Below are 13,657 nucleotides of genomic sequence, written 5' to 3' on the forward strand. Positions count from 1 at the left end.
TCAACATTTTAGCACAACGGATGTTGTTTCAGGATGTAAATTGTGTGTGTAGTCAGCTGTAGTGCCTCTTATTTTAATCACATCACACATACAATCAGTGTCTTCTTCTTGTATGTTTGCTATTGTGTTGGTCAAGATGTGATGTTGTGGCCCAGATGTACATTGTTGTTGAATTGACATCTGCTCCCATCTACTCCCACACAGGAGGGCTCAAAATGTGCATCGACCATACACTGTGCTGGAGGACATGGTTGACGATGAGGTGATCCGCAAATTCCGGCTGGACAGACGGCGGTTGCGTGACCTTGTGGGCCAATTTTCACCTCATCTTCAGCCATGCAGGACATATCCAGGATCAATTACACCAACAGCAAAGGTGATGGTGGCACTTCACTTCTTTGCAACTGGGACTTTCCAGTACACAGTTGGACATGCCGGCGGGATGTCCCAATCCATCTTCAGCATGGTACTGCGGGATGTGCTGGATGCCATGATGTCTTACAAAGATGAATACATCCATTTCCCACGTCCGGCAGAGCTGCCTGCAGTGAAGGGTGACTTCTATGCCCTGGCACAAATCCCACATGTAGTGGGTGCCATTGATGGAACACATATTGGTCTGATTCCACCACAGGCACGGAAGCTGTCTATCATAATAGGAAGCACTACCACTCTATAAGTGTTCAAGTGGTGTGCCTGGCTGACAACATCATCTCACATGTGTGTGCAAGGTTTCCTGGGTCCGCACATGACTCCCACATCCTGCGGAGCAGCAATGTCCCCAAACTGATGGCTAATTTGCGTCAAGAACGTGCGTGGCTTGTAGGTGAGTGTGCTGTGATGACTACTGTGTTGTATGTGTGACATGCTGTTCCCACCAATCCTGGAAGTAATGTATGTGTCTGTCATCCCCCCACCTAGCCGACTCTGCGGACCCAAACTGACCGTGGCTGCTGAGCCCCTACGGAATCCAACTACCCCAGGAGAAATGCGCTACAATGATGCCATGGGAGGACACGTAGGGTGCTGGAACGTACGTTTGGTCTGCTGAAGTCTAGGTTTTGCTGCCTTGATAAAACCGGAGGGGCCCTGCCATACTCACCCGGAAAAGTATGCAAGATCGTGGTTGCCTGCTGCATGCTCCACAACCTGGCCTTACGCAACAACATTGCACTGATCATGGACCCTGCAGACCAACAGGTTGCTCCGCCTCCCATACCACCCATTTCCAGTGATGAGGATAGTGGTGAGGAAGAAGGTGTGGACCAGAGGCGTCAGCTCATTGCTCGCTACTTTAGTTAAATGTGAGTAACTTCCTCTTGTGCTGGTGTTCAAAGCGTGATGTATGTTAGCTCTTGATGTCTGGATGTGGTGTGTGGATGGTGCCTGTTCTGGTATGTTCTGTTTGCAAATGGGTGAGGAAGATGGTGTACGTCAAATGCTCCGTGATGAGTGTCCTGTGATCCGCATAATTTGAGATGAGTGTGGTTTGTGGGATGTTGCTATATGTTGTGCTGTGATGGTTGTGAATCAGTTTCCTAACCTGTGCTTGTTGTTGTCTCATTTTCCCTAGGTCACTCCCACAGAGACATGATTGACAAGTACATTGATACCTGCACCTGGTAATGACAAGTACTAAAACGAATCTTTGAATGAAACATGGAGTTCACACAGCTTTGAGTGTTTACGTGGAGTTTATTTACAGGATGTGGATTACTGTTAGTGCATATTTACAAATAGGTGTTGTTGGGGAAGTGATAGTTGAAGGTCAAGTCAGATGAAAACACAGTGGGTACACCACATTCTGTGATGTACACATAGTCCAACAGACATGTGCAAATGCTTGGCATTGTGGTGCAGGATAGTTCGCAGAGTGCATGCCAAGCTCAAGGAAGGGTGAAGTCAGTGGCGGCCCCTCTTTGAGCGGGTGGTTGGTGCATTGCCACTGCTGTGAGCTGTATCTTGCCTAGGACAACCCCTCCGTCTTGGAGCTGGAGCGATGCCAGCTGTGGGGGCAGGTTGTTGTGGGGCATCCTCCCTGTCAGTGGCCTCAGGTGGTGGTGGTGCTATTGGTGGCCTGTCCCTCTGGCCACTTGGGGGAGGGGGGTGGTGTTGGTGCCCTATCCCGCTGGCCACTTGGGGGAAGGGGGGGTGGTGTTGGTGCCCTATCCCGCTGGCCACTTGGGAGAGGGGGAGGTGGTGTGGTGCGGGATAACCACTCCCTACAAAGAGCTGTTAGCTCGGCAAAGATGTCGACTAGTTGTCCCAAACGGGTGTCCACTGACCGCAACAGCTGGCAGGTGTCAATAGAGTCTTGGTGGGCACGATCAGCATGTGCCTGAGAACGTTCGTAGGAGGCTTCAACTCTGGCAATGGCATCCAGGGTCTCTGTCCCAGGATGGGCTGGGTGTTGTTCACAGCCTCGCCTTGCAGCTGCACTCCTGTTAATGACCCGGGCCGTCACCTGTGTCCACTCTGCCTGCTAAGCTGTGATGTAGAAGGACCATCATCGTCCGATGGGTCAGGCAGGATATCCGTGGCAGGAGTAGTGGTGGTGGTGGTGGTGGTGCTGGTGCTGGGAGCTTCACAGGTCACAGTGGCAGTAGTTGCTGTTGGTGCAGTGGTGATGGCGGTGGAGGCAGGGTTGTCCTGTGAGCATGATGGCCCTGGGATTGTAGTTGGGCCGGCATCGTCCTCCGCACCCGAGGTGTCCACTGGTTCATTCCCTGAGAGTCCATGCTGCGAGGTGGGCGAATAGTGCTGGCGGCTGCTGGTTTCTCCTCTGAGTTCACGTTCACCTGAGGGACAAGAATATGAAAATCAATGCTGTGGACATGACAGGTTTGTTGTTGTGACATTTCTATTTAGTAGGGCATGAGAACATGGTTGTTGGTGTCTTTAAATTGGTGTGTTCCACAGTACTGGGCATTATGGTGTTGGGGAGGTGGGTAGACAATACTCGGATTTGTGTGGGCCTGTCCTGCTATTGGATGGTGCCCCTGTGAAGAAGGCTACCTACATATGAGTTTGCAGAGGGTGATGCAGTGGTCTGCACATGGTATGCGGACTCCATTTTGCTGTGGGACTGTAGATGGGGGCCTGTTGGGAGTTGTAGTGCTGGAACAAACCCCCCATCCTCCCCCACCCTCCCTGTGAACATGGGGGCCTGTTGGGAGTTGTAGTGCTGGAACAAACCCACCACCCTCCCCCACACTCCCCCACCCTCCCTGTGAACATGGGGGCCTGTTGGGAGTTGTGGTGCTGGAACAAACCCACCACCCTCCCCCACACTCCCCCACCCTCCCTGTGAACATGGGGGCCTGTTGTGAGTTGTAGTGCTGGAACAAATCCCACCACCCTCCCCCACACTCCCCCACCCTCCCTGTGAACATGGGGGCCTGTTGGGAGTTGTAGTGCTGGACCTAAACCACCACCCTCCCCCACACTCCACCACCCTCCCTGTGAGCATGGGGGTCTGTTGGGAGTTCTAGTGCTGTGTGATAGTGGTCATTAGTTTGTACTTACCAGTCTCAAGTCCCTCTTCGATTCCTTCAAGACTCTCTGGGTGCAGTATGCCCAGCACCTTCTCCTACCATTCTGTGAATGGTATGGGCTCCGGGGGAGTGCCGCCGCCAGTGTGGTGTGCCTGCAGCTTGTTCTTTGCCCCTAGCCTTTCACCCTTGTCTTGAGGCCGTGCCACCGCCTCTGGATCTCGTTATTGGTGCGTGGCACGGTGTCAGAAGCATTGACTCTGCTCACTATCCTGTCCCACATGTTGGTTTTGGTTGCCAAGGTGGTCTGCTGGACTAGGTTGCCGAATAGATGTGATTCCACCCGGATGATTTCATCGACCATGACCTTCAACTCAGTCTCTGTGAACTTGGGATTTTTCTTGGGTGCCATGGTGTGTGTTGTGCAAGGTGTGGGTGGGGTGGGTTGGGGTGTGCAGGTGTGTGCTATGTAGGGATGGTGTTGCGGAGGTTTGTGTGGTGGGTGTGCTGGTTTGCAGGTTCTGTGTGTGTGTGTGCGTGTCTCTGCTGTTCGTGGTATTCTGCCTCTTTCGTCAAGGTGTGCTATGATGCAATGTATTGTGGTCATGGGAGGGATTCCTTTTATACTCTGTGTGGTTCTTTTGTCCCAATGGTTGTTGTCAGTCAGGTGTTCTGTGGGTGTGGTGACTTGGATGTTCTTGTTTGTGTGGGGGGTGGGCCTTGGGGCGTGTAGTTGGTGGTGATGGGTGGTTCAGGTGGGTGTGTGTCCTGTTTTGTGTGTTGTGTATTTTCTCCCGTCCGCCATTTTGGAATCGGTTTGAGGGCAGGGGTGATGTTCGTTTGGTCCTTCCGCAGTCATGCTCCGTTTTCCGATCATTCCGCGGCGGTCGAGGAAGCTGGTGAGTTCCATTGGGGTTGCGGGGTTATCCTAATCGTGCTGCTGGACCCTCCGCAGGTCGTGCGGCGGTTGGCCATGTTTCCGCTGTGTTTGCGTCCGCGGCGGTGGGAGTTTATGTAGTACCGTCTGCCTCTGGCGGTCCTTCATGTTATCCATACGCCGCGGACGGTGTTTTATGTGGTCCGTCTGCCGCGGTCGGATGTTTGCTGTCAGTTATATCCTAATCGCTACCGCGGATTTTCCGCGGAGCGGTCGGGAGTATTTTTACTGCGACCATGGCGGACGGAACACGTTTCCGTCCGCAATGCTAATCGGCCCCTCAGTTAGGAAACCAATAACAAATATAGTCTTTAACATAGCAATTAAGACAAAGCAATATAGACTTTCACACAGTTTAGTAACTACACATTATATATAGTGAGATTCGACAAATTAGTCAAGGAAACAATCAATGACACTGTTACTAAATCCACCATCCACACATTTATATTTATATAGCCACTCATTCTTCAATGCAAAGTAGTGTATTTATAATACATATTTAAATATCAAAGCAAACCACATTCACTGGATGATGTCATCAGTGATGTCACTGGCCATGTCATGAATGATGCAATATGTGACATAATCAGCAGTGGATTGCGGGCGTGCTAGTTATAGTGAGTACAACTAACCATAACGGGGGAAGTTCAATGGTTTTGTATGAGTAAAATGTCCAGCTAACTATAATATATACATATTTATATATACGTGCGCGGACGTGCGCGGACTTTCGCGTGCACGAGCTGCAACACTCCAAACCAGGAAGTGTTTGCAGCCATCTTGTGCTCATTAGACTAAGGGACAAGAAAGCAGAAAAACAAACGTGTAGAACACAAAAAGGGGGCAGGGTAGAAACAACCTGACCCCCCCCCTAGGCCTGTTAAGGTGGTCCCACAAAGACCCCCAACGCCCAATTATTTTTTTTTAAACCCGGTATGTTTTTTTTTTAAATTACCCCCCAGGGGGACCAAATCGTGGGGGCATACTGATAAAGAAGTGTGGGGAGTGCCCAATCCCCCCCCCACACTGCCCCGGGGACCGCCGCCCTCCGGGGCAAAGCAACACAGCCCCCTGGCGCATACTGTAGGCTCCTGGTGGGCTAGTTGGCCACCCGGGGCCCCCAGTATGCAAAGGGAATTAGTTCCTCCTCTTGAAACATGCACGGGGCTGAGTTGCAGAGAGGTGTAAAAAAGGGTGTGGCCTCATTACACCTCTCTGCAATGCAGACCCCTGGTGCATACTGCAGGTTCAAGGTGGGCTAGTTGGCCCCCAGGGACCCCCAGTAGGCAAGGTGAATTAGTTCCCCATCTGCAAACATGCCCGGGGGCTGCGTTGCAGAGAGGTGTAAAAAGGGGCGTGGCTTCATTACACCTCTCTGCAATGCAGTCCCCTGGCGCATACTGGAGATTCCTGGTGGGCTTTCAGGTCTTATATAGTTAGGAATTAGCATTAAAAAAAACTTTGAAATTCACTGAAAAAACCATAGGTTTCAGGCCTTATATAGTTAGGAATTAGCATTTAAAAACCTTGCAAATTCACTGAAAAAAACATAGGTTTCAGGCCTTATATAGTTAGGAATTAGCATTTAAAAAACCTTTGAAATTCACTGAAAAAACTATAAGTGATGTCATTTGAGATGTCATCAGTGATGTCACTGACCATGTCATGAATGATGTAATATGTGACATCATCAGCAGTGGATTGCGGGTGCGCGAAATATAGTTAGTACAACTAACTATATACGAGCAATTTCAATGGTTTTGTATGAGTGAAATGTCCAGCTAACTATAACACCCCTAAAACCTATAGTTTTTTAAATGAATTTTAAAGGTTTTTAAATGCTAATTCCTAACTATATAATACCTGAAACCTATGTTTTTTTTCAGTGAATATATATATATATATATATATATATATATATATATATATATATATATATATATATATATATATATATATATATATATTCACAGAAAAAACCATAGGTTATAGTCCATATATAGTTAGGAATTTGCATTTACAAAACCTTGAAAATTCAATGAAAAAACCATTGGTTTTAGGCCATATATAGTTAGGGATTTGCATTTAGAAAACCTTATTTTACTCGCATAAAACCATTGAAATTCCATATATAGTTATAAGCGCTAACTATATATCGCGCACCCGCAATCCACTGCTGATGATGTCACATATTACATCATTCATGACATGGTTAGTGACATCACTGATGACATCACTGATGACATCTCAAATGACATCACTGATGACATCACTGATTACAACATCCAGTGACTGTATGTTTCTGTAAAGTTAAAATATGTTTTACATATTGAAGAATGAGTGGATATATAAGTGTCTGGATGAAGGATTTACTAGGTGCATGACTGACTGATTGAGTGAGTGATTAAATGTGTCTCACTGAGTGCATGGGTTAGTGACTAAACTGTTTTAATTTGTGCATCATTATATCTGTTGTTCTACAAACTGCTGCATATGTTGATCAGTAGCTATATGAGTAACTGTATGGGTTATTGATTGGTTGTCCAAGTATTTGTATGGGAAACTGAGTGTGTGTGTATGGGTGGCTGGGAGGTGTGTGACTCTGTACATAGATGTGTGAGTAGTTGATTCACTATATGTATAGATTCAAAAGTGCATGTGCAAACAGCTGTATGGGCGGTTGACTGTGCATGAGTGTATTAGTGAGTGAATGGATATCTCAGTGCTACATGTCAAATTAAGTACATATGTAAAACACAGTACATGTGAGAGTTGACATCTATAAATAACTGTGCATAAGAGCCAGTGAATGTGTGAGTGGCTGTATGGATCATTGTGAACATGTATCAGAGATTGTATAAGAGAGTAAAGTAAATATGTGTTAGTATATGTTTGAATAAGTAAGGTGTGTATAACTGTATAGTTGAGAAAATGGAGGTGTGAATGATTTTTGGCATAACTGACTAGGTGTGTGAGTAACTCCATGGATGAGTGACAGTCTGTGACTGTCTGTTTACACTGATTGTATCTAAGGTTATATTAGAGTCTGAAGAGGTTCATGGTATTATCACATGAATGATATCATCAGTGATGTGATCAGTCATGTCAAATGAGATGTTATCAGTGATGTCATCAGTGATGTCATTTGAGATGTCATCAGTGATGTCATCAGTGATGTCACTAACCATGTCATGAATGATGTAATATGTGACATCATCAGCAGTGGATTGCGGGTGCGCGATATATAGTTAGCGCTTATAACTATATATGGAATGTCAATGGTTTTATGCGAGTAAAATAAGGTTTTCTAAATGCAAATCCCTAACTATATATGGCCTAAAACCAATGGTTTTTTCATTGAATTTTCAAGGTTTTGTAAATGCAAATTCCTAACTATATATGGACTATAACCTATGGTTTTTTCTGTGAATTTCAATGGTTTTTTAATAGCAAATATCAAAAGCTGTCAAATGTCAAGTACGTGATAGGTAAAAACGTTTTCGTGTTCATGCACGCTGATGTGCTTTGAACGCTGCCCCCCCCCCACTCCCCTCTTTTCTCTTAGTAGTACTCTCTCTTTGCAGATAGTGAACGGTAGTTAACGCAGACCTTTACCCCTGTTGTAATCCATCGTACCTGCTTGTCTCTCCATTTGATTGATTATTATCCAAGCATTTACTGTTTTACAATTGGTTCTCTTTGGATCATTCTCTATTTACAAACAAGCACAAAGTCGCAATACTCTGTTTAGTCTTTGCAGATAGTGAAAAATCGTGTAAAAAAATAAAAGTAATCGAGCAAAATCAGTAGACCACTAATTCGATCTCTTTTTGACCTCGGTAAAATACAAACATTAGGAACAACCCTTCATGAGAAATACGAAAATAGTGAAATGAACTGAGCTCCACACCATGAGGGCTGCAAGACAGCTCGACTCCGCCACCCACACCGCCCAAAATAACGACAAACCCTATGCAAATATTATAAATATACACAACACACCAGCAAAGAAACAGAGTAAAACATTTTATTAAATAACTATTTACATAACTATTTTATACTTTTTATTGCCCGATCCGGCTAGCTCAATCGATCGAGCATGAAACTCATGCACTGATAACAAGCGTTGAGAGTTTGTAGAACGATGGCTTCAGATTTTCCACATACGGTGTAGTGGCGCGAACTGGCAGGGGGCGTTTGGATTCTACCCCTTCCCCAAATAAGATTTTCATACGTCAATGTTCGTTCATGCTTTTTGTCCCTGAGTTGCTTCCATGTCACTGCCTTACACAAATGGCATAAGTCCTGGTTGTTGAGTGCCATACTTCAGAGTTCTAAGCAGCTCTTGTAACACTGTTTACACCTTATTTGCACCTGCTGCAGCTTCACTATTCAAAGTAAGTGGGGTCCATTTGTGGACCTGACTGCATTGGAAAACAATGTGATACGGTGCCTCCCTAAACCGCTTGACGGAGGCCCCCGAGGGGCGGTGAAATGGCGCGGACTGAGAGGGGGCGCTTGGCTCCTGCCCCCTCCCCAAGTCGTGTTGCCCTGGTGAGGCCTGAGATCGCCCCCGGCATAGGCGGTCGGCTCCCGGGGTCCGGCGGAATTTTTTCCCTTTTGAAGAATCTTCCATTCTGGACCTTGTCCCACAATCCGTTTGACCTGAAGACACGCTGTCGTGGGGCGCCCCTTTACCGTTTTAGTTGCCATTCCGCCCGCTTTTGGTACTCTGTGCCTCTTCCGCCATTCAGCTGTTTACCGCCCGCTCTTGCGACTACAGAGTCTCGCTCACCATGTAGTTGAGTTGCTCCCGGTCTTAAGATTTAACAGAACTTTTTGGACTGCTGAAAGCGGTTGTATTCCGACTGCTGGTTGGGTGAGACATTTTGACTATATTCTGGACCTGCATTGTCGCGTAATGCGTCATATGACGCGACGCGTTAGCGCACCCGGAAGTGCTCCGGTGCTCAAGGCGCAGCTTCCCGGAAACGATCCAGAGCGCGCCGCGCAGCGCGTAACGTAAGCATAACAGGTCATGTGACTTGTTAATAAAACTTTTCATTGGTTCATTTTACTTTTCTTTTCCTAATTATGTAAGACTAGGTCATGTGACCTAAAAATAACACTTTTCATTGGATTAAAACATTTTTTTTCCCAAACGATGAAAGCCCCACCTTGTTTCTGGATGTTTCAGACTGAAGCTGGCGTCACCATGAGAGCACCACCATCTCGTAGCTCCGTCGTGGCCATTCCGCAAGCAATCATGGCAGCCGCTCCCCACCGGAAGCCTGCGGGAGTCGACGGCCCCCAAGACTTTTGTACAATCTTCAAGGCTGAGGGGACGCTTTCGAGAATGGAACCCAAGCCCTGGCAGACAAGCGTCCGAGTTCCAAGGTGTCCCAGGGCCATTTTACTGGACCAGGCCCAAATCCGAAGAGCCGACCGCCATTTTAAGAGTCCTGTGGAAGCCGCCTATCGCTGCACCGCAAGAGTGGGAGCAACTCAACTACATGGTGAGCGAGACGCTGTAGCCGTAAGAGCGGGCGCTAAACAGCTGAATGGCGGAAAAGGCACAGTGTAGCAAAAGCGGGCGGAATGGCGACTGAAACGATAAAGGGGCGCCCCACTACAGCAGACAAGCCTCCGCCATGTGCTTCAAAACTGCATATGTATCTCGTGATATCAAGGTTGGGCAACCAGTACACAACAAGCAGTTACGAGTCCCATTTACACCGGCGCCATTTTGGGCGCGGCCGGGCAGGTCCAGGATCTACTGAAACATAACAAATGAGGCTGACGTCTCTGAAGCAGTTGACGAACAGCAGGACATAGCAAATAAACATGAACTCTCTAAAGCTGTTAACTCACTGCAGGACAAAACAAGTGAACCTGAAACCTCTGGAATAATTGTCGCTCAAAAGAACAACACACAAAACTCTGTAGAGCCTGAAGAAAAAAAAACAGAAGGGCACTGTAGTTTCAGACACACTTAACACTAATGACTAAACAAAGATATCGTCTGTTTATGAAGCAGTTATCATCTTGACAGAATTGACAAAGAAGTGTACAGACACCAATGCTATTAAGAAACACAAGGAAATCCTAACGCATCAGCATTCTCGGAAGAGGTTGACACAGATAACATCTTAAGGAACAAAGAAAGACCTGTTCACTCTTGACACCCCAGGTGCTGTGTATGTTGCACTATAGTGCTGCATCGAGAAAACGGACAACCCTATTGATGTGGATTTTTCATTATTGATTATTGTAAAGAAATGGCGACTCCCCCCTTTAGCAGATTAGCTAAATGTTTGCGTAATTTAGGCATAAAAGTTATATTATTGTTGTTGTTGTTGTTATCGTTATAGTTCTGGTTAATTTCAAAAAATGGTTAAATATATTTACAGTTTTTGTTGCATTCGTTATATTTAAATGTTAATAAAGTTTTAAAATCTAACTTTGTTGGAGTGCTATATATGTTTAAAAAATCGGGTGAATGGGGCCTTGAATCGGGTTATTGTCATGTGTGGGCTTTGCAAGTGTACTGCTACAAGATTGGACATTTCAAACTCAAATGCACGTTCTTTTTCTTACCTTTCCGAAGCATGGAGCGCAATAGCAGGCAGAGAAAGGGTGATGCACGTGTTGAACACTGCCTGGCCTGGCAAGTTGCTGGCAGTGCCCCCCCGCCCGCTCCTGAAAGAGGGCACACACACACCGCCGCCCCGAGTACTTCACAAATCTTTAAAAGACCATGCGCTTGTTCATGAGGCTTAAATGGTTTATCACCCCTTCTAGAACTCCCTGCATCGACCCTCTGACGTTTCCTGGAAGAATTAGCACGTAACACAATACCAAGCCCTGTCAGCTGAAACCCCCGAGAAATCATGGGGCATATTATCAAGGGGGTTTATTTCCGCTTTTTTGGCTTTAAAAGCCAAAAAAAAAAGAGATAAAATTATCTCCCTATTACCAAGCTGTCGCTAACACCAGTTAGTGACAGCTAAAAGGAGATAGCGACCATCTTGGGCCCCGCTTTGCATATCAGTGATATTTATCACTAATGACATGCAAAGTGGGCGTGCCAAGATTTTAGCGACTGGAAACAGTCCCTAACCATCGCTATCTCCTATTACCAACTTTTGGAGATATTCGCGCTAAGCGCGAATATCTCCAAAACCTAACACCTGCCCTGAGCAGTTTTAGCCATGTTATCCAATGGGAAGTGGATAACATGGCTAAAAGCATTTGCTGGATAATGCATGAATATCGCTGACTTTTCAACGATATTCATGCATTGCGGCCGTTTTTTATCGCATTTGCGATAAACCTTGCTAATAGCAAGGTTTATGTGCGATAAAATTCGCCGAAGTGCGGCGATAATTTTTGTCTCTAAACAAGTTAGAGACAAAAATTACCGCTAGTTGTTGGTAATATGCCCCCGGGTTTTTCCTTGCAGGAATCGGGAAGCGAAAGACTAGCACTGAAATCAGTAGTCTCACGCCTGAATCGGGAGGGTTGGCATGTCTGGATACTCTACAGCTGGGGCCATAAACTACATCCGCAGGGCTAGGTGATAGCCTAGGTCCGGCCTGGACAATCGGACACAGAGGAAGAGGAGTGTCAGAGGGTGCGGTAGTGAATAGGGTGAAAGGGAGGTGTCGGGCGGGCACAGGGTGTGATTCTCAGAGAAGAGCAGCGCAGATGGGGGGAAGTATATGTCCCATGCATGAGAGAGAGAGCGGGGGTGACCAGTGCGTGGGGGAGATGCTTGCGAGGGTGGGGAGCCATGCTGAGGATCGGCGGCGTGCAGAGAGTGGCCCTGGTCAAGGCATCTAAAATGGCTGCCGTGCACGACAAAATTGTGGCATTGGACAAAAACGCAAGATGGCGCAGACAATGTTTATCAATAAGGATTCATTTATAACAAAATATTTACTCGCAGTGACAAAATGGTGGTCAACACTTCCTGATTTCCATCGAATCGAACGTTAACAAACGTCAAAAAAAAAAAAAAAGCTCACGCACAGAGCAGTTTTTAGCCATGTTATCCAATGGAAGGTGGATAACATGGCTAAGAGCATTTGCTGGATAATGCATGAATATCGCTGACTTTTCAGCGATATTCATGCATTGTGGCCGATGTGCGGCGATAATTTTTGTCTCTAAACAATTAAAACGAAGCACAAAATGGCGAATTCCCGTTTCGCTACCAGTTTGCCGCCCAGTTCGCGGCCCGTGAAGCGCTTCTACCGTGAAAAATCATTTTTTTTTATTTTCCCCACGGGACCCTTTAATAACCCCAACAACATTCCTAGGGGGTCAAGAGGGGTCTACCTTGCCACTTTCCTTCATTTCCCCCTTAGTTTTGGCCTCCTCTTATCTCTCGATCCTACCGAGAGATAAGATGGCGGCCGCTCCGGACTGTTTAGATTGTTGACAGACACCGGAGAGCCAATCAGCTTTCTGCGCGCAAAGTTCCGTTTCGCGAAAAGTAAGCGGACCGGATCGCTGCCCGGAGCGCTGTTACAGATATATATCTTGTTTTGAACGTTAATTTCTCAAAAACTACTGGAGCACATATATTGAGACCTAGCAAAGGCACATCGGGCTAACAGTCCCTACAATTTTGCCAAGTTTCGTGCAAATCCATTCAGCCGTTCGAGCTAAAAGTGAGTCCAACCGCCCTATGGAAAAATGAATGGGAAAAACGCGTTTTGGGACCCCCCTTTTTTCTCAGCCCCCCCTTGACGAAACCCCACCAAATTTTCAGGGGCTGCTCAGAAACAAAATGTGCCATTTTCCTGAAAATTTCAGCCGATTCTGTCCTCAAACGCCAAAGTTATTAGACATAGAATTTTCAAAAATCCCATAGGGAATTAATCCTAACTATATATACCTACTGGCGAGACGCCAGTAGGTAATATATATATATATATATATATATTCACTGAAAAAAACATAGGTTATAGACCATATATAGTTAGGGATTAGCATTTACAAAACCTTATTTTACTCGCACAAAACCATTGAAATTCGCATATATAGTTAGTTGCGCTAACTATATATCGCGCACCCGCATTCCACTGCTGATCATGTCACATATTACATCATTCATGACATGGTCAGTGACATCACTGATGACATCACTGATGACATCTCAAATGACATCACTGATGACTTCATCCAGTGACTGTCTGTTTCTGTAAAGTTTAAATATGTT

Source organism: Lissotriton vulgaris, chromosome 7 (genome assembly GCF_964263255.1).
Source record: "Lissotriton vulgaris chromosome 7, aLisVul1.2, whole genome shotgun sequence".
In the NCBI taxonomy this organism is placed as follows: domain Eukaryota; kingdom Metazoa; phylum Chordata; class Amphibia; order Caudata; family Salamandridae; genus Lissotriton; species Lissotriton vulgaris.